This window comes from Pagrus pagrus, assembly GCF_965226575.1.
Source record: "Pagrus pagrus genome assembly, chromosome: 12".
NCBI lineage: Eukaryota > Metazoa > Chordata > Actinopteri > Spariformes > Sparidae > Pagrus > Pagrus pagrus.
In genome coordinates, this window is record NC_140196.1 from 26,556,320 (window position 1) to 26,577,150 (window position 20,831).

General features: G+C 39.2%; 1 long non-coding RNA gene and 1 pseudogene across 9 annotated transcripts in view; one reads left to right on the plus strand and one right to left on the minus strand.

The window, feature by feature from the left end:
• The first annotated feature begins 2,097 nt into the window (after nucleotides 1-2,097).
• Nucleotides 2,098-20,831, plus strand: part of LOC311266627 — a 99,346-nt gene continuing 80,612 nt past the window's right edge. For 6 of the 8 annotated variants that reach the window (XR_014623745.1, XR_014623747.1, XR_014623748.1 and 3 more), the window contains exons 1-3: nucleotides 2,098-2,384; nucleotides 17,626-17,712; nucleotides 17,982-18,058. This is a non-coding gene — a long non-coding RNA (uncharacterized lncRNA). Of the gene's footprint in view, nucleotides 2,385-4,679; nucleotides 4,776-10,514; nucleotides 10,576-17,625; nucleotides 17,713-17,981; nucleotides 18,059-20,831 lie in introns of those variants that run through there. The other 2 variants (XR_014623746.1, XR_014623752.1) reach the window with 2 other exon arrangements.
• LOC311266009 (myosin-6-like) lies at nucleotides 11,510-15,832 on the minus strand (annotated as a pseudogene). The gene is made up of 9 exons: nucleotides 15,829-15,832; nucleotides 13,988-14,183; nucleotides 13,756-13,899; nucleotides 13,513-13,669; nucleotides 13,385-13,412; nucleotides 12,683-12,845; nucleotides 12,385-12,570; nucleotides 12,066-12,161; nucleotides 11,510-11,569 (listed from the first exon to the last, which is right to left on the minus strand). The product of its transcript is annotated as a myosin-6-like (transcript).

Below are 20,831 nucleotides of genomic sequence, written 5' to 3' on the forward strand. Positions count from 1 at the left end.
CAGTGTCACAGGTGTGTCATTTCCTCTGCTTTCATTTACATTTTACACATGAACTAATGGAGTGTATTTTTGTCGACCTTTTCTGTTAACGAGACATAAACAACAGTTAACCCAAAATATACAACCTTTGATGTAAACAAGTTTGAAAATCATTTGGCATGGAATCTATGGTACAACCAGCAGTGATGAACTCCATTTTCTGGTAGTGTGGTACTTAAAGACTAGAAGGCCTACAGGCTATCACTTGGATTGATGTATGCATTTAAAGACAAAGGCCTGATTTATAATTCTGACTCAATCCAAATTCTTTCTACTACCTGCTAAATGTATTTTGTGCCCCAGTGATGATGATGCATTCGTTGGGGATTAATTACTTATGGCCACAAAAAGATATCTCAACTTCCTTTTTCATTCCATCATTGTTATCAAATTGCACCTCTATATGTATAAATATGATAAATCTGTTCAGGAATTTGCAGCTTTTCTTTTTATGTTCATGCATGAGCTATTCAGTGTCTCATTTGGATATTTTCTATGCAGACTGACCAAACCTTTGAGGTGCATGCTGTTAAGTGGTTCTAAGGCATGAATTGATATCATTTATTGAATACATTTTATTTGTGCTGTGTTAATCAGTGAGTGTTTAACCTGGGTTAGTGCTCAAGCATTTAGTGCAAAATAGTGAGCAACATATTCATGATGGTAGACATGGTTATAAAAGCATTTGCATCTAAATGTACTGAAAGTACCAAGGAATGTGTATTTCAGTATAGTATAGTATAGTATAGTAACAGTATTATTGGATTTTAATTATCAATGCATTAATGTGTAAATCACTAATGTTGCAGCTAGTTAAGGTGCGGCTAACTTTAATTATTTTTAGGGCTGTCAAAATAACGTGTTGATTTGGATTAATGACACCCCTTGACCTTACATCGCTGAACCTGTTCCACAGTAGCTTGGATGGAGGCCGATAATGCTGCTGAACAGACTGAATGGAAAAGTCCCAGCAGCAGTCTGCACCGACCATCGCTGTCCACTCACTCACTACAAACTGCCCTGTTCTTAAAGGACCCACACCCCACAACTCTTAAGACACCAGAAGCCAAGCTTGGTGGATGACATAACAGCACAAAATTAAGTTATTGGTCAAAAATTATAAAACATTTTCAGGAAAGATTATAATAATAACAAAACACACTGGAGTGGGGCTTCAAAAAACACCCAGATGGAACTGTTGACAGGTTTGTGCAACTTATGCAGCAAGGAATTTTCTAACCATCAGAGACCCACAATCTCTGCTGTTAAAGTTTAGAATGTCCATTTATTCATTGATTCACTCATGTACCAAAATCCATTTGCATTGAAATATTTTAATCGCTTGACAGCCCTAATTACTTTATATAGCCACCTGCTGGATAGTTTGCCAATATCTCCCCGGGGATCAATTAGGTCTTATGTTATGTTATGATGGTGATGATTCTTATTATTATTAATTCTGTTATTATTGAATGCAGTGGTGTTGAAAGTACAATATTGCCCTGTCAAATGGAATGCATGAAGTAGCAGAAAATGGACCTCAAAAATGGTACTTAGATACAATACTTGCGTTTCAGCTGGCCTTTCTGCTGATGTTTCAGCTCTTGGATATAGATAGATAACAGGCTTAAGAAGATTTCAAATAATTTACTTGAGTAAAAAGTGGAGATTAATGTAAAAATGCATTCAAAGTTCTTCTTACAGAGTAACTAGGATATCAGAAGAATAGACTAAAGGTAAAAATAGCCATCTTATTCAGAATAGGTTTTTTGCTATGTTACTATTCATATCAAAATTATTTTATTCAGTATTCAATCAGTGATGCCTTATATCAGTGGTCCCCAACCCCCGGGCCGCGGACCGGTACCGGTCCGGGGGTCATTTGGTACCGGGCCCACAGAAAGAATAAATAACATACATTATTTCCGTTTTATTTATTATCGGAGTCTGAACGATGTTTTATTTTGAAAAATGACCGGATTCTCTCCGTTACATTCGTCTATGACTTACTACTTACTACTCTTGACGCTTGACTAGGTCACGTGATACGTCACCGCTAAAATTAAACCAACAAGCTAGCAAAATGAATAAAAAACAAACGTCTTTGGAAAACTCCTTTGCGAAGGGGAAAAGGCCCAGTGAGGAGACAGAAGAAGAGCCTACGACTTCCAAGGAAAAAAAAAAAGCTGCATTTAACAGACAATACCAGGAGTCCTACTTAAAATATGGATTTATCGCGACAGTTGATTCCCACGTACCAAGCCCGCTCTGCATAATATGCGGCGAGCGGTGTTGAGGCGGAAACGCGTTGATGACAGGGTCCACTGCAGGTTTGAAAAGGAGAGGTGAGCAACAAGTACACATCCTTATGTTACCTCAAAAATGTACTAAACTGTATGTACAGTCTAAATGGTGTATAACGTTAGTAGGCAACTTTAAATGAAATGCTAGCTAGCTAACTAGTTGTGTTAACGCTAACTTGTTTTTAGCCAGGAAGGTAGCTAGCAAACTAGTAAGCTAGTTGTTAACCGGCTAAATAGGAAGATATTGGATATACTGTATTACCATACAGTTTGCTGTAGTTGCCATTTTTATTCAAAGATAATATTTTGAGTAAATTACACAGAGGCAGCCGTTTGCTTGTATTTCACATGGACACTATGCATTGTGATAAAGACAGCCAGTAAGATACATTAACAATAATGTTCAACTTTATTGCAATATATTTGTTTCATACTTTTTATAGGGTCATTTCTAGTCAGAATATAGGAGAAGAAAAAGGACCGTGTTAAGTTAAATTACAGTGGTTAAAAAAAGTGAGGGTAAGGTTAATCGCAACTTGAGCACTGTTTAGCTAAGGTATCCCTACATACTGAATGATTTTCAAAAGAATTTGTGAGTGAGTGAATGATGAACACAAAAAAGTGTCCTTCACACGCATATGGTGGAAGCCATTCTCCAGTAGGGAACGACCACGGTAGCTCAACTAACCTGTGTTTGTCAAATAAAGGGATTAAATGTATGTCTAAAAGGATTTAGTCCATTTTTACCATTATTCTCAAAAACAAACTAAAAAAAGGAACAGTGTTACTAGATCGGTTGTGTGTTTCCTGTGAAAGCAAGGTATAAAAAAGACATTTTCTTTGTTCACCATACAAATTAAATAAATTTGGACAACATTTGCTGTGTGAATATGAATGGGAATGTAAACAAGAAGGCAGTATCATTTTGCAAACATATTTATGTTATTAGTCACACTGAGTAGCAGATGTGATATCAGGATTACACCACCGCATGTTGGCTTAATAAAGTTGCAGAAGCTGGTCGTATCCTTGCTTCTCCCTTTGTCCTTGCCTTCTGGCATGGTGTTGTATCCTTGAGCACAAAGATAACTTGTGAAATTCCTGTTGGCTGCCTTCATGGCAGAGATGATTCAGTTGACAGCGTATGACGCAAGGCAGAGGAGTGAAGTGTTTTTACATGGAGGGAAGCAGCAACAGGTGATTAAGCAGCAGACAGACAATCATTGATGGTATAACTGTCTGAAACAGGGAACAACAGTATAGTTGAATGTAATATAAACAAATGCAAGATAAAGACTCAAAAGTGAAGTATTATTGAGAACATTTTTATATAAATATTATTATTATGTGACTTTTATTTGGCATCCTTGAAGGGCAATACATCTTGTATCGCAAAACTATTTTGTTTTTGTATTTGCATGTTGGTTACTTACATCTTTTAAACCAGTTTTTATCCAGTGAAAATTGACATATTTTCTCAATAACATCTTATTAAGAATCAAATTCTCTCCGGTTCCGTTTCTCCTAGTGCTAATTAAATTGAATTAAAATAGCAGTCTCTGATCAATCTTCAGAGGTCCATGCCAGAAACGATAAACTAAGCCTATGTCGTTAGCTGGGTTAGCTAAACAGTGGCTAAGAGTCTATTAACTTTGCTAATGAATGCTAACAACATACACTCATTTTGCTAATGAGCTAACAAACACATGAAGCTAATGCACACACGTGAACAACTGTGCGACACACTTCAAGTAGAGATACCTTTAGCTGCTCACAGAATCATGTAGCATGAGTATCTTGACATGGACTCACAAGTAGAAAGTCTGAGACATCAACTACACACTTGTTGCATAAACTTTTCACAGGCTGTGTCCGAAATCAATCACTCATTCCCTACTCCCTAGTCACTACATAGGGAGGCCAACATAGTGGACTATATAGGGAGCTCATCAGCAGAAAGAAAAAAGCACTTTCAGACACTACTCAAGCGCCCTTAATTACGTCACTGCTGTCGCACAGTTGAAACGTCATACATCAACGCCGGTTGTGGACTATCCATGATAAATACTTAAATATATATTAAAATGAGTATTTAAAAAGTATACCGTTAATATTGAGTCAAAACACAAGCATTTTAATGTACATCCCGATTATATATATATAAATTATATATACTATATACATGTATGTGTATATATACACACCATTTTTGCGCCACATCTTTTGTCTTTTATCTTGTTAGACCCCATTTATTTATCTCGCAATTGCATACGAGTCTCAGAGCTCCCCAAAATGCCACCAAACATAAATGTATCTGTGTTCTTCACCATCATCCAGATGATTTTGATCAGAAGGAGAATAAGAATACAACAAACAAGACGAAGAAGAGTGAGATTTGCGGCTCTTGCTAATCTATCAAGACGTCGTCAGATTGTAAGTATAAAGATGAAGGATTTTACATTTATACAAGACATATAAATCATTAATGTACTGTCAGTGTCAATAATTCACTCATATTGTCAGACTACACCCCCTCCTACGGAAACAGACATGGCACAACTTTGTTCTTAAATCAGATTAGATGGATGGATAAATAGATAGATACTTTATTCATCCCTTAGGGGAAATTCAGGTGTCCAGTAGCTCATGAAAACATCCATGAATAAATAAGTTAAAAATAGCTCATAAAAACATAAACGAATAATCCGTTCGTCTGCCATTTTTCTCTCAGCGCAATGCATGATGGTAAATATTGCTTGGTTAGCTGGAGAGGCTTAAGCTGAGAAAAGCTGCTGGACCGGACCACATCAGCCCTCGCGTGCTAAAGGCCTGTGCCGGCCAGCTCTGTGGAGTTCTTCAGCACCTCTTCAACCTGAGCTTCCACCTTCAGAGTGTGCCAGTTCTTTGGAAAACATCCTGCCTTGTTCCAGTGCCCAAAAAAGGACATCCTGTTGCACTGGATGACTACAGGCCTATTGCACTGACCTCTCACAACATGAAGGTCATGGAGAGGCTGGTTCTAGCACACCGCAGACCCCTAGTGTGCCCATCACAGGACCCCCTACAGTTTGCATATCAGCTCCATGTTGGGGTCGATGATGCAATCATCTACCTGCTGCAGGAAGCCTACTCCTCCCTGGATAGACCTAACACCACCGTCTGAGTCATGTTCTTCGACTTCTCCAGCGCCTTCAACACCATCCAGCCCAGGCTGCTGAAGGCCAAACTGGAGAACATGCAGGTGGACTCTCCCCTCGTCACATGGGTCGATGACTATCTGACGGGCAGACCGCAGTATGTGAGATTACAAAACTGTGTGTCAAACCGTCTGATCGGCAACATCGGCGCCCCTCAGGGAACTGTGCTGTCTCCCTTCCTCTTCACCACCTAGACTACAGACTTTAAGTACCGCACTGAGTCGTGTCATCTGCAGAGATTCTCTGATGACACGGCCATTGTGGGGCGTGTAGAGGGCGGGAGGGAGGATGAGAACAGGGACCTGGTTGGCAATTTTGTTAAGTGGTGTGAGGAGAACCACCTGCAGCTGAAGGTGGCGAAGACGAAAGAGATGGTGGTGGACTTCAGGAGAAACAAGCCCCTGCCCTCTCCAGTCTGCATTGGTGGGACAGATGTTGACATTGTGGATACATACAAATACCTTGGTGTGGTGCTGGACAATAAACTGGAGTGGTCTACAAACATGGAGGCAGTCTACAAGCAGGGCCTGAGCCGGCTTTACTTCCTGAGGAGGCTCAGGTCCTTTAATGTCTGCAACCGTATGCTCCAGATGTTCTATCAGTCTGTTCATGCGAGCACCATCTTCATCGCTGTGGTGTCCTGGGGTGCGGGCATCAAGGCGAAGGACGCAAACAGTCTAAATAAACTCATTAAAAAGGCAGGGTCTGTTGTTGGCCTTAAGCTTGTCACCCTGGAGGAGGTGGCGGAGGACAGGATGCTGGCAAAACGGCTGGCAATCATGGACAATGTCTCTCACCCCCTCCACAAAACTCTGGACAAGCTAAAAAGCAGCTTCAGCAACAGACTCATTCAACCCCGCTGCCTTAAAGGATAAGTACCGTTTTTTACAACCTGGACCTTATTTCTGGCAAAAGATATGGTCATTTACTCACCCAGATAACTTTGGTGTCATTCGGCGTCGTTCGGACGAAATTAGATCCAGTGTAGCGGCGATATATCCATATAATGGGAGTAACGGGGCATCGACACACAGCCTCTATATAACACATTATCTGCCACGAAACTAGTTCATTTCATCAATATTTTGTTATGAAATGCTAGCGCTATTAGCCTCTGAGTCCGGGCTCGTCTGTTGTCAACATCCGGGGTCTGTAGGCTGATCTACTACCTCTGACCTGGAAGATGTCGTCTCTGAGCTGCGCACGCACCCGCGACAGCGCGCCTTGTTTACCTGTAGCTGCTGCTGCTAGTTTGACCCCGGATGTTGATAACGGACGAGCCCGGACTCAGAGGCTAATAGCGCTAGCATATCGTAACAAAATATTGATGAATTTAACTAGTTTCGTGGCAGATAATGCGTTATATAGAGGCTGTGTGTCGCTGCCCCGTCTCTCCCATTATATGGATATATCGCCGCTACACTGGATCTAATTTCGTCCGAACGACGCCGAATGACACCAAAGTTATCTGGGTGAGTAAATGACCATATCTTTTGCCAGAAATAAGGTCCAGGTTGTAAAAAACGGTACTTATCCTTTAAGGAACGGCACAGGAAATCATTCCTACTTGGTGCCATCAGACTGTACAATGCCCACGCAAAAACACACACATAATTTATTGCGCTTAAATTATTATCACTGTAAATAAAACTGCACCTTATTTCTCTTGCACTTTGAGTTCCACTAAGTTCCACTTTGCTCAGCATTTTATTTTATTTACCTCAGTATTCTATCTTATTCTTGTAACTGCTTAAGCATTTTACTGTATATAGTACTTTGTGTATAGAACTTTTTTATATCTATATTTGCCGTTACATTTTGATTGTATTTGTACTTGTACCGCTGCTATGATGACCTAATTTCCCCTTGGGGATAAATAAAGTTATCTATCTAGTGACCATCGGTTGTACACTACTTTTTGCGATTCATTGTGGGATACTTTGAGTCCACTATATAGGTTATAATAATTCCCACTAGACATTCGGACAGCACTACAAAACGGTGTACTCGCTATGTAGTGCACTTTGTAGGGAGTAGTGAGTGATTTCTGACACAGCCACAGTCTTTTTCTCTGTTGTGATTTTGTTATATGACAAGCCACAAAAACTTAGCTCAGATCCTTACTTCCTGTTACTGCCCACCTGTCCATCAACCATCTCAACCAATGAATGATCAGAATGAGTCTTATTCAGAAATACCACTTCCTTTTACAACCATGAACTCTTCAAAATAAACACAATATTCATAACAATGCCTCTGCATCTTTTTAAACGTAGTTATTACATCGTACCCTTTTAATCATCCATGAAATAGCTTTGTAAGCATTTTTATAATGTACCTTTATACCTTTTTAACATTTTTATCCTGATGTAACATTTAACCTTTCCTGTATGTTTTTTTTTTTTTTTTTATCAAAGTGAGCTACCTTTATCTCAACATCATTTTTATTACAATGTAGGGTAATTTTGACCTGCTTACAACAGGAAAGAAATTCACATCCCACACAGTGCACTTTCAACCCCCAAACATGTGAATTAAACTTGCATGCTGAACACTTGTACAGGCGACCTAAAAACTCTCTCCTCCTCTCTTGCTTTGTCCTCTGTGCTATGTTCTTACTGCAATGGCTACATAGGCATGCTCAAACAATGATTTTTCAACACCGCCACTGTTTGAGTTTTTCATTTCTCTTTACATTTTTGGTGCGCTTTCAGTTCTATAAACTATACTGTTGCTACCAGCCGAGCTGCTTTATTTTACATGGGTTTGTTGTTGTTTTCACATTAATATTATCAGTGAGCCACTATTATAGGATACAATACAGTTTTAATGTAAGCCACCCAGGTAGGCTACCCCTGTTAAATTGCTCATTCTCCTCTGCTACCGTTTTGGTTAAAGCAGTGGTAAGATGTGCATAACATAAGGAGAAAGAGGAACCTCTGTAGAAAGGTTAATCGTGAGGCATGGCAAGACTCTAAGTCTTTTATCATAGGCAACTGGACTTGTATCAGTTTGTTGAAGATGTTTCACCTCTCATCTAAAGGCTTCTTCAGTTCTAAATAACTGGAGGGGAGTTGCAGGCTTTTAAACTCTGTGGGGGGGGGGGCCTCACAGAGTCATTAAGGACGCGTGTGAGCTCTAAGTTTCAGAGTCATTAGGGCCACTTGTGGGTCATTGACCCAACTGGCCTTCATGTGGGTTGCTAGGGCTAGGTGAGCCCAGGTGTGAATAGTTGTTAAGCTGTCTGGGGAGGGAACTCAAGGAGAAGGAACAGAACCACATCAGGGGAGCACTTAAAACCTGTGGCTACCCAGACCTGTGTCGAAACCTCTAAAAGATCCAGAGCAGACAGAGAGGAGGAGAGGGAAAAAAGGAACAACATCGTCATTGTCGCTGGAAAGTCTGAGAAACTCAGAAGGATCTTCAATAAACATCATATCCCAGTTCACTTCAGACCTACCAAGACACTGAGGCAGAATCTTGTGCATTTTAAGGACAAAACACCCAGGCATAAACAGAGTAATGTAGTTTATGCTGTTAAATGCAGCCAGGAATGCACAGATTTGTACATGGGGAGACAAAACAACCTCTCCATAAACGAATGACGCAACACAGGAGGGCCAACTCCACAGACCAAGACTCTGCTGTCCACTTACATCTGAAGGAGAAAAATCATTCCTTTGAGGACGACAATTTAAACATCTTGTCCAGAGAAGACAGATGGTTTGAAAGAGGAGTAAAAGAATCCATCTATGTCAAACTGGAATGACCGTCTTTGAACAGAGGAGGTGGCCTAAGACATTGCTTATCACCTACCTACAATGCAGTACTGAGTTCCCTCCCCAGACAGCTTAACAACCATTCACTCCTGGGCTCACCTAGCCCTAGCAACCCACATGAAGGCCGGTTGGGTCAACGACCCACAAGTGGCCCTAACGACTCTGAAACTCAGAGCTAACACGTGTCCTTAATGACTGTGTGACACTCCCACACAGAGTTTAAAAGCCTGCAACTCCCCTCCAGTTAGTTAGAACCGAAGAAGCCTCTTGGATGAGAGGTGAAACGTCTTCAAGAAACTGAAACATGTCCAGTTGCCTACGATACAGCACTTAGAAGTGTGATCTAAAATCCCGCTGCTGCAGCTGGTAACCATGTGGTACAGCCGTATGTATTTTAGACTATATATATGAAAATATATATTCATATAACGCCTGTTACATAGTGACGCACATAATTTACGGAAGTAAAGGCTTGACTCCAAACCAGGCTTTTCTGGCAGTGCAGGAGCAGTGTTTTCTGAGAGTAACTCCCTTTGGTTTGTACTTTTAGCTTTTTCACTTTGCAGACCATTTACATACACAAAAATGCTACATAACACAATAAAGGAAAGGCAAAAACCCCAAAGGCACAATATGACCTCTTTAAGTATTACTAGTACTTTCCATTAGCAAACATTTTCCTTGGTAAACCATGGACGTTCAGAAGGACGTCATACTCTAAGCAAGCCATGATATACCACTACCTTATCAGCGAACCTTGTTTAGCCTGGGTAACAGTTTGTCCTCTATACAGTGAACCTACATAATGTTGGCAAGGTGTTTTCCTTCATACCAGAATTCTGAACTCCCTTACTTAGCTCTAATCTATTCCTGGCATTAGAGGAGCAGTTATTCCTCCATCAAAGGTCCCATTCCCAGCTGTCCACAGTCCTTGTACCTCTGACTTCTGCAATCATGTGTACACACAAGGGAAGGTGTGAAGCACCTTGTGTCTCTTAAGTTTGAAATCTGATCCAACAGCAGTTTGAGTTGAGGCTGCTATTGATAGAATGCTTGTTATTTTCTGAGTGTCACTTGAGGAGGTGTTGAGTATTAGACCCTCCTCCATGTGTCCTTCTCTTGTCTTGCCCTTTCTCCTAGACTCCATTCAGACAGTGAAGTTAGTGGTTGTGTTTGCCCTGAGAAATGGAAGACTCCTATGTATTAGGCTAGGCTCTGTTGATGAGGACTGAACATTGCGCATTACAGGGCAAAAAGGTAGGGTTTGAATTATATTTTAATAAATTTAGCAAAATAATGTATTGCAAATTATATGTAGTGTTGGGTGTGGCAGTCATTAACAAACTGACCTCCGCAAAAATCCAGTTTGTCTTAAAAAGTGCTTGAAATGTGCGATGATGCGATGATATGTACAGGTATATGTAGCTACATTCTTATGTTTTATCTACAGGTTATAATTGTGGTATTAAACCTACAATTTGAATTGGGAAATTTTAATTATGAAATAGTAATGATTAACGTAAGTGTCATCAGTATCTTGAGATTTTATTCCATTTTTACTAATATATGGGGATATGACAAAGGAACACCAAGACAGTTTGAGATGCAGATTAATTTTATTCTACTGAACTGACATGCATAGGCAGACACTATTCAAGTGGCTCAGACAAACAGAAATTCTATCCTTAAGCTTCACTCCTCGTCATGTCTTTTCTGAATTGAGAAAAGCAAGTAATCAAACAAATTTCATTGTTCTTCAAAATATTGTTTCTTAAATGCATTATCATTTGTGATCAAAACCTTAATATTCTGTAGTTTTACTCTCCTACATATTAGTTATAAAAGTTTTGTGCACTAAGTGGTGACATTAATGGGTTCTGGTTGCAATATACCAGCATGCTAATAAACAGTTCTTTAGTGTTTTCTATGTAATTGTATTCTTCTGATCAGACAAGAGAAAGGAGCATTATACATTGTAATTTTTGTAAAATATTTTAATTGTAAAACATAATCTGCATTGCAGCAGCATTATGCTATATTTACTATAATACAAATTGCCTGGAAATAGACATGTAGTGTGCCCTACACAAAAAAAGGAAAACATTTAATAAATTACCGTTGACCCCACATCACGACTTTTGGCTCGTAGCTTGTTGACCTGAAATTCAGTGATGTCAGCTCTCTCTTCACCCTAATCAAGCTCATGTTGAAGCTTACGGGACTTGGTAAGATTACTGTTGGCCTGTTCTTCCTGTAGAACAGAAATACAGTATCCTCATCCGGGCCTGACTTGTATTTTTGTATTTATATGGCAGCTTATGTAATGAAACATATTCAAAAGCGTGGAGCCAGCTCACAGGACTGGTAATATATTTTTCACTTACATTTAATCTGAAATTTAACATTTTGGTGTAAAATAGTTCAATAATGTTAATTGATTCAATACCACCACTGGGGTGCAAATCAAATACAATTTCTCAATGGCTGGTTGGTCGACTCTAAATTGTTGCGCTGAAGAAAAATCTGTTTGTAAAGTAATGTCATTAAGGTGTTGATGAAGGGTCTCAGTCATCCAGGTTGTCATAATGTCGTTAAGGCATGATGTTACTTTTGCCCATATTTCCAGGCTCTACTGCATAGCTTTTACTGCGTTGAGAAGAGCCATGGTATTGAATGTGCACACATGTGCTGCAGTCTTGGACAGGTTTTATACGTTGTTGTAATATTAGTTTCTCAAAAGTACTTACTGCCTCTTCTGCAGCTTTCTTGTAGGATTTGACCTTTAGCTGCAGTTTGTCTGCCAGATCTTGCAGACGAGCAAGATTTTTACGATCCTCCTCTGTCTGAAAACAAAGAACAAGATTATTGTAATTTTGAGTAAAAATTACACTCTGTGTCCTACAATTTTGTAAATTAATTGAAGTTTGCCTGATAGGTCAGCTCTTTGATTCGTCTTTCATATTTCCGTATTCTCTTGATGGACTCGCTGGACCTTCTTTGTTCAGCTTCTACTTCACTTTCCAGTTCTCTGATCTGTTGAGAGAATGATGTAAAATATAGATTTACCTGCCTGTTGGCCTGGCTGAGCTGGATCTCCATCTCATTGAGGTCTCCCTCCATCTTCTTCTTCAGACGCAGGGGCTCATTCCTGCTGCGAGTCTCAGCTTCAAGAGAGCTCCGAAGAGTGTCCACAATTCGCTGTTGGTTTCTCTTCATTTGCTCCATCTCTTCATCTTTCTCAGCCAGCTTGCGCTCAATTGTTCAGATTTAGATAAAGGATAATCTGTCTGCTTAAAGGTCATTATACTTTAATTATTCATCTAAAAGAGCAAAATTACTGTATAATCTGTATTTTAAATTCAACCTTGTCAAAGTTTCTTTGCTTCTTGTCCAGAGCAGCAGCAGCATCATTAGACCTCTCCACATCCACCATGAGATCTTCAATCTCATTCTGCAGCCTGTGTTTGGCCTTTTCCAGAGAGGAACACATCCTGCAGACGCTGAGCCAGCTTCTTTCTGGATTTTGACTATGAATTAATGATAATTTTGTTATTTTTTTATAATGAATTATGGTGAATTGACGATGTAGGTTTAGCTATAATTTTTGGTACACTATCACTCTTTGATTTTTATACAAGAATAACACATTTTCTAAATGAAAATGCTTAGCCATTTTTTTTTTTTTTTTTTTTTTTTAACATTTTTTTATACATAGGTGGTACGTTACAGCAGTAATCCCTGGGTTCAAATTTGCAAGGGCTTTTCTGTGTGAAGTCTGTTTTTCTCTCTGAGTATAAAAGACATGCCTTAGGAAATCGATGTATGGATTACTTACAAGTTTCAATGTCAGTAGAGGCCAGCTTTCCTCTGTTGTCAAAATGAATTCAGATGAATTTGCCCTAAGAAAAAGTAGAATTAATTTGGGTGTCTAATGTATAAAAAAAGGAATAAAAATCAAGTAGCCTCACTGCAGTCAGAGACACTCACAAATTTGGAGGAGTTGTCATTCCTGATGGTCTTGGCATTTCCAAAGGCCTCAAGAGCAGGGTTGTTGGCTGTGACTTACATGATAAGGATTGACTGGTTTTCTCTATCTGTCAGCAAGAGTGATTTTTCAAATTATCAGTAAAAAAAAATGGAATGATATCAGAATTGAATATTTAAACAAGATGAAGGTTAAAATAGATTATTTACCTGACAGCATGTACTGGTAGACATTCTCAGAGATGGAGGAAATATGAGGAGGAGCTTCACTCCTCTTCTTTCCTCTATAGGCAACAACCACTTCCTAGTTGTAGACTGGCAGCCACTTGTAGGGTTTGACAGTCACACAGAACAGCCCCGAGTAGGTCTGCCATATTGAGGAATAGAGGATAGTGGCTTCAGATGCTGAAATGTCTTATGATTCAAGGTAATTTATTCAGTGAATTGTCTTACGTAAATCATCCATGCTGCATAACGCTCTTTGAGGTTAAACAGCACAGCGGGCTCATGGAGGAAGGTGAACATCGCCATGTCTTCAATTTTATCAAACTTTGGTGGGTTCTGAGGATGTACATCACACTCCTTCACTGTGACAGTCTGCAGAAAGAGATAACACTCTTAAAAACAGGTCAAGAATTGTAAAAGAATTCATTTGAACTGAACTTAACTGATATGATCCACGTACCTTTCCAAATTCAGTCTGAGCAGTGACTTGGCGCCATCATGACCAGTGATAGATGCCTTGACGTACTCAACCTCCGGATCAGGAACAAAGCACTCCTTCTTCATGTCAAATGTACGAGTTTGTGCTTCTAGACGCTCCTTATCTGACTTTCTAAGATAAGGAGCAGCGGGCCCAAACTCTGCCATGGCGGCATCACCTATTTTTTAACCTTTTAAAAATAGAACATCTTTTATAGCCTGTAGCCGTCTTTGCACACATACATTTGACCCACTGATCATTCAATTAGGATTGAAGCAAAACACACACAAGACAAAGATAAAGGAGGCGGCTGTGGCTCAGGGGTAGAGCCAGTGTTTTGTTAGTGGAAGGTCGCTGGTTCAATTTCCCTGGTCTGCATGTTGAAGTGTCCTTGGGCAAGATACTGAACCCCAAACTGCTCCTGATGTGCTGGTCGGCACTCGTGTATGAATGAGTGTATGAATTACTGTTGTTGCTTTGGACAAAAGCATCTGCTAAATGCCATAAATGTAAAGCCTATACAGTAGTTAGGGCTTGCACAGGCTCTTAGCTATGCTGCCATAGTTATAGCCTGCCAGGGGACTTCCTATGATGCATTGAGCTCCTCTCTCTTTCTCTCTGTACACATTCATGTCTTACTAATACATGTTTCTGTATACATCCCATGGATGGTGGTCCTGCTTGAGTCCTGCTATCGTTATTATCATTATTATTATTATTATTATTATTATTATAATTATACTTTTAGTATTTTTAATATTCATATATCAATTAGTAAAGCTGTTATTACTAATGTGGCTGCTATATCCCCCCTCCTCCCATCCCTCCCACTGTTTCTCTTGCCCTCCCTCCCTCTCTCTCCCCCTCTCCTTCCCCCCCTCTCTCTCCCTCTCCCTCTCTCTCTCTCTCCCTCTCCTTCTCTCTCTCTCAACCCAACCAGTCGGGGCAAATGACTGCCCACCATTGAGTCTGGTTCTACTCGAGGTTTCTGCTTGTTAAAAGGCAGTTTTTTTCTTGCCAACGTCGCCAAGTGCTTGCTCATGGGGGGAATGTTGGGTCTCTGTCAATACATTATACACAGGAGTATGGTCTAGACCTGCTCAATTTGGAAAGTGTCATGTGATGCCTTTTTCTGTGAATTGGTGCTATACAAATACAGATTGATTGGTTGATTGTGTGATTGATTAGCTTGCCTGTATTATTTAAATTATTGTTAATTATCTAGAGTTCTAGAGACATGCAGAGGTTATTTGCATGAGCATGAACATAAAAAAAACCCAAATTGGCAGAATCAAAAAGGCATTCATTAGTAGCACACATATGCATGATGTAACAACCAAAAAGCAAGATGCTGTCAATAATAAATAGCTTAACTTAATTTAAAAAAATCCAAAGAAATCACTGTCACTTAAATTAGCTAAGAATTTTGCTTTATGATGATGTCTGTCATATTCAAGGTGGACACACTATACCATGGACTGTCTCTCTACTCAAACTAAATAAAGTAGGATAGAAGGCAAGCCAGATTTATGGGACATCAACTATCTCATGTCTAAAGTTCAACAATAGCCTGCCAAAAGTGATAGGGTGTGAAATACATTTCAAGAGGGAGCAAAAAGAGCTGCAGCTGTTGTCTACAGAGAAGCAGGACAAGGCCAAAGTTATAGCTGTGAGATCCCTTTATTATCACTCACCACTTTTCACAGATACAGTATATGCCCTTGGTCTAACCCTAGTCACCTGCCATTGTTTTTTCTTTACTGACGATAAAAATGTTCAGAGACTATGCAATCTAACTTATGCTCATATTTACCTAAGCTCACCCATTGAGATTTCACTTTTTAATTAGCTGGAAATAGGCAAAATCTTTCTTCACCTGAATAAAAAATAGCTTTAACTATTTGCTTTAATTTTTTAAGTAAAAAGCCCAATGCTCGGGTATGCTTAGGTAGAACATTTCAATAGATAATAAACCTGGGGTAAAACTAAAAACATCCTTAGTCCTGAGAATTGATAAAAGGCGGGTACTAATGGTTACCACCGTTTAGTAGTAAAAAGCCATGAAGTATTTTATTTCTCCTAGTATTCTGCATTGGGATGAGTTAGTAGCGTTGATGTATCAAGTAAGTGTAACTGCACAGGTTTTGTTGTACCTGTGTATTTATTCACACATGTATTATTTTGGTTCTTAATCCATGTTGGGTTGGATCTGAATCTGAAAAATCATATTTCCTGTTGTAATTGGACAGTATGTGATGTGTCATTGATGGAGGTTTAGATGTTGTATTTATACATCAGCATATGCTGTCATTTATAAAACTTAACCAAGCCTGTCCCAATGTTATCAACAATATGATGGCCCCTGAACTGAACATAAGTACAGAAATAATAGGACATCACGGAAGCCCAGAACAGTAAATGCTATTGGGACACATTTTGTGTGTGTGTGTGTGTGTGTGTGTGTGTGTGTGTGTGTGTGTGTGTGTGTGTGTGTGTGTGTGTGTGTGTGTGTGTGTGTGTGTGTGTGTGTGTGTGCGCGTATGTGTTTATGTCAAAATGGTAAATGGACTTGCATTTCTATAGCGCTTTTCCAGTCTACTGACCACTCAAAGCACTTTAAAACACTTGTCACATTCACCCATTCACACACATTCATACACTGATGGCAGAGACAGCCATGAAAGGTGTCGACCTGCACGTAATTTCGTTTTTAGAAAAGTAGAGAAAACCTACTTGCACATGTTTCTGCCCTGAAACAAATTCAGGATGTTGTAACCTAAACTCTTGGCTTCTATACAAATGTCACCTGCTGCGGGTGCCCTTGGCCTGCTTCTATTGGCATGGCATTGTTTTCTTCTCTTTATCCTTGAGCACAAAGATAACTTGTGAAATTCCTGCTGGCTGCCTTTGGGGGCTTGATGGTTCAGATGACAGCTTGGGGACAGCTTGTGACGCAGGTAGTCAGGACAGGTTTTTATTTTTTCTTTGACCAACAGCAACAGGTGAAAAAGCCCACGAGAACCCAATTAAGTACTCTATGTACTCTATGTAGTGTAATGTTGGTACTCAATCATGTATATACAAGAATAGGGTAAATGAATCTGTATTCAGAGCAAATTGCAAAACAACTCAGGTGTGTCATACTCTGTCCAACATGAGGCAAACCAACCAGAAACTAGCATACATTCTTTTTTGGCATGACACAGAATTTTAATCCTGGTATGATGAAATTCTATGGTACAAATGAATCCTTACAAAACATGCTCATCAGTGATACAACCATAACTTCAGCTGTCTTTTCTATAAGATCCCATCTTATAGGGTCTTGTCCCTGCTTGCCCTTGTACTACAATTGCTCTAGCAGGGCACTCAGCCGTTCATCGAAGGTCTCATTCCCAGCTGTCCACAGCACTTGTGTCTCTGTCTTTTACAATCACATGAACACACAAGGGAAGGTTTGAGACACCTTGCCTCATTTAAGTTTGACACTAGAGCCAACATAGCTATAGTTAGTATTTGTTCTTTGCCTTTGTGAAAGGTCACATCTAAGCAGGTGTTGATCTATGGTGGAGGCTTGGAGTTGATTGTTCTCTTGCATTGTCTTCTCCCCTTTTATTCAGACTGTGGACCTCTATCAGGACACTCGTACTGAGTACTGCTTGTCTTCTGATGAGGATATGACCAGGACATGGCAAAATGATGGAAAGGTACAGTTGACAATTTCAAGCTTTTATTGTCTACTTTTTTGGATACAAAACTTCAGATCTATTGAAAAATCTGCTTATTTTGAAAAATGATGAAGATTTAATTCAGTTACAATACAAAAGTACTCACTCAGTGACCCATTTTGATAAGAAGTTGTGTTTCTTTAAGTCTAGCTATATCTTGGAGGACTTTACCCCTGAATACACCAAATCCAGATTATCTGCTGTCAATAAGGCATCTTCGCCAAGTCTGCCTCTTTTCTGCGTTCCAGATGGCCCTCCCTCGGCTGGCTTTGAAAAGGAGATGCTTGTTACTAGAGTAAGACTGACCTCCACTACTAATATGAAGGTTAGTAGTTTCAACTTTACTTGTATAGATTTCTAGATGTTTTAGTCTTTAATGGTATCAAAATGGAGGGAAACATTATCAGATACATTTATATTAAAAGCATAGGTTGGCTCACACCAGGATAATGTCCAGTTGTATATGTCCACAATAAGAATTTAAAAATATGTAGATGGTTATGTTTCTGTTGCAACTTCCTTGCATAACTGTTATCCAACATTAAACATTTTGTTTATCATTAGTTCACACAACAGCGTTTTTTACAGCTCTATTTTATACATTTTAAAGAGGTAATTGGCAAGATTGTTATTCTATTGTTATGTATCTCGTGTATGTGGTCAGGCCTTTTGCTTTGGTTTTTCTGTACAAACTTCTGATAATTCTTCTCATGCACAAACAGTGTGTCCAGTACTGTTCTGTAGGCAGCCATGTTGCTCATGCTAGCTACCCAAGATCCTCCTCGAATAATCCCAGATGTTTTACCTTTGAGTTAAAGAGTCAATGTGAACTAAAAAAAAAAGTCTATGTAATTGGGTAAATAGTCAACTAGAATAAATCACATTCAAGTTTCTTGGTTTGTGGGTTTGATACTGAAAATGTTGATTTTGTTCTCAGCTGTACGAGCAAGCAGACTCTGCTGTGCTACTCTGCGTTCAGTCAGCTTTTTCAGGGAGGGATTGCGAACGTCCCTTCCTAAAACTTTATTGAAACTAATTTAGAGAAATACTGTATTTGCGTTTATTTAAATTGGCATGTGGCAAGGAAAGATAAGTTGTAATGAAACTATATATGCCCTACTTATTATTTAACAGCTGTGTAGTATTATTAGTATTAAAAGAACATAAAGGTGTTTTCAATAGGGGTTAACTGTTGTACTTTAACAAGACAAGCATTACATACATGAGATTTCACTTGGCTTATGATGCAGTTGATGAAGTAAGTGAACATGGTTTAAATACATTCCAAAGAGACAAAAAGTTTACAACCACAGTGCATTATTTAGAAAGTAGTTTTCTTTTTAGAGACTCATATAATGAAAACATCCTGAGTGAACATGGTATTACATTGCCGCCACTCAGGCACGTGCACACATAGGGCCCAAGGGGTTCTTGAGCCCCTGCCCTTTTTGACTCGTATCAATAAGTGCCCTTTTTATGTGTTTTTTTAATGAATAAATATAAATTCCTGTTGTGCATAGGGATGTAAAAAAAACGGCGGTATAAAAACGGCACGGTTATCTACCATACGCATTTCCTTGTAATACGGTGTTGTGTGTGTGTTGAGCCTAAAGCCACCTCTCTGTCCACTGTGACTCTGCTCTGACTCTCACTGAGGAGAGAGAGAGAGAGAGAGAGAGAGAGGGGGAGAGAGAGAGAAGCCGCGGCCTCATCGAGAACTCCACCACGCACATAGATGAGACGTGACAGTGGAGTGACTTGAACCTTTGTGAGTTATAAATCCATTAACATAACTTCCTTGTGGGGGCTAACAAGTCGCCTTCCACTTATTCAACGTGCTTAAATATTAGTCATATTTCAGAAAAGCGCCCATTTGTGCTTGTTAAGCTAACTGCTTGTTAATGAGAGTTAAGAATAACCTAATATGACAGCTGTCTGTGTAGGCTGTTTATCTTGCCACAAATCTTAAACTTCTTCCAGATATTGAGCTTATTGTGACTTTGCTGTTGCACTACTAACAGTCACAGTAGCAGTCACAGTAGTAATTCCTTGGTTTTGTCACATTTTTAGATGTGTAGCCTGTATTTCCAGTTTGCACTTGCCCTCCCATGATTTTCTTTTTGTTATGCAAGCTGTGTTAATGTGAAACCTTGGAAAAAATATCATCAAGACCATTAGTCTTAGCCTAGCAGTTCGGAAGTCATGACTTGGTTTCGGGAAGTTGGGAAATTCGTCTAGCTTATTGTCTAGCTAATATAGGTCTCAGGCTACGTTAGCTATGTGTGTGTGTGTGTGTGTGTGTGTGTGTGTGACCAAGCAGTAATGATACTGTACCATTTTATATGCTGGCTTACTGTAGGGTTGCTTTAGTAGTAGTAGTAGGCTAGTACTAGTAGTAGTTGTAGTTGCATGCATTCACGTTTTTTCCATTATTTTTTATTTTTGTATTTTTTTTCAATGTTTCACTGTTCAATGTTAAGTCTTTATCTTCAACAATAAATAGCCTAATAATAAACCAGTGTTTTATTGCTTTTTAGAATTGCAGCTGAATTGCATGTCGTCCAAACCTCAGTATTATGATAATGTGAATAAACTCATGTTGACAATAATTTGTTAACACAAAAGAAATGGCAATTGCATATCACTCACAGCTACACAGGATACACAGCTAAGTAGTTAGCTTTCTAGAAGTACTTTGTTTATTAATTTTACATTAATCTACATATTGTGCTATTAGGGCCTGAAAATTTTTTTCGCATACTGCCCTTTTCTGACTTTGAGCCCCTGCCCCTCTATAATCATGCACATGTTCCTGCCGCCATTGTCTTCAGGTAGACTATTTCATTTAAAAGCACCAGCAGTTTTACTCAGTAGTCAGTCCCTGGCAAACATACAGAATTAAATAATAAATATACAAATAATACATTTGAAAAGATGTCTTTCCCCAACATGTATTGTTTCGAAATCTAGCGTTTGAAGCAGTTCAGCATATTTGACAAGGTTTTACTATTACTGTAGGTTATGGTTTGTCCAGTCCCACACATTATGTTATTGGAAATGAATAAGCAAAAATACATGAATGACTATATTAATTCATT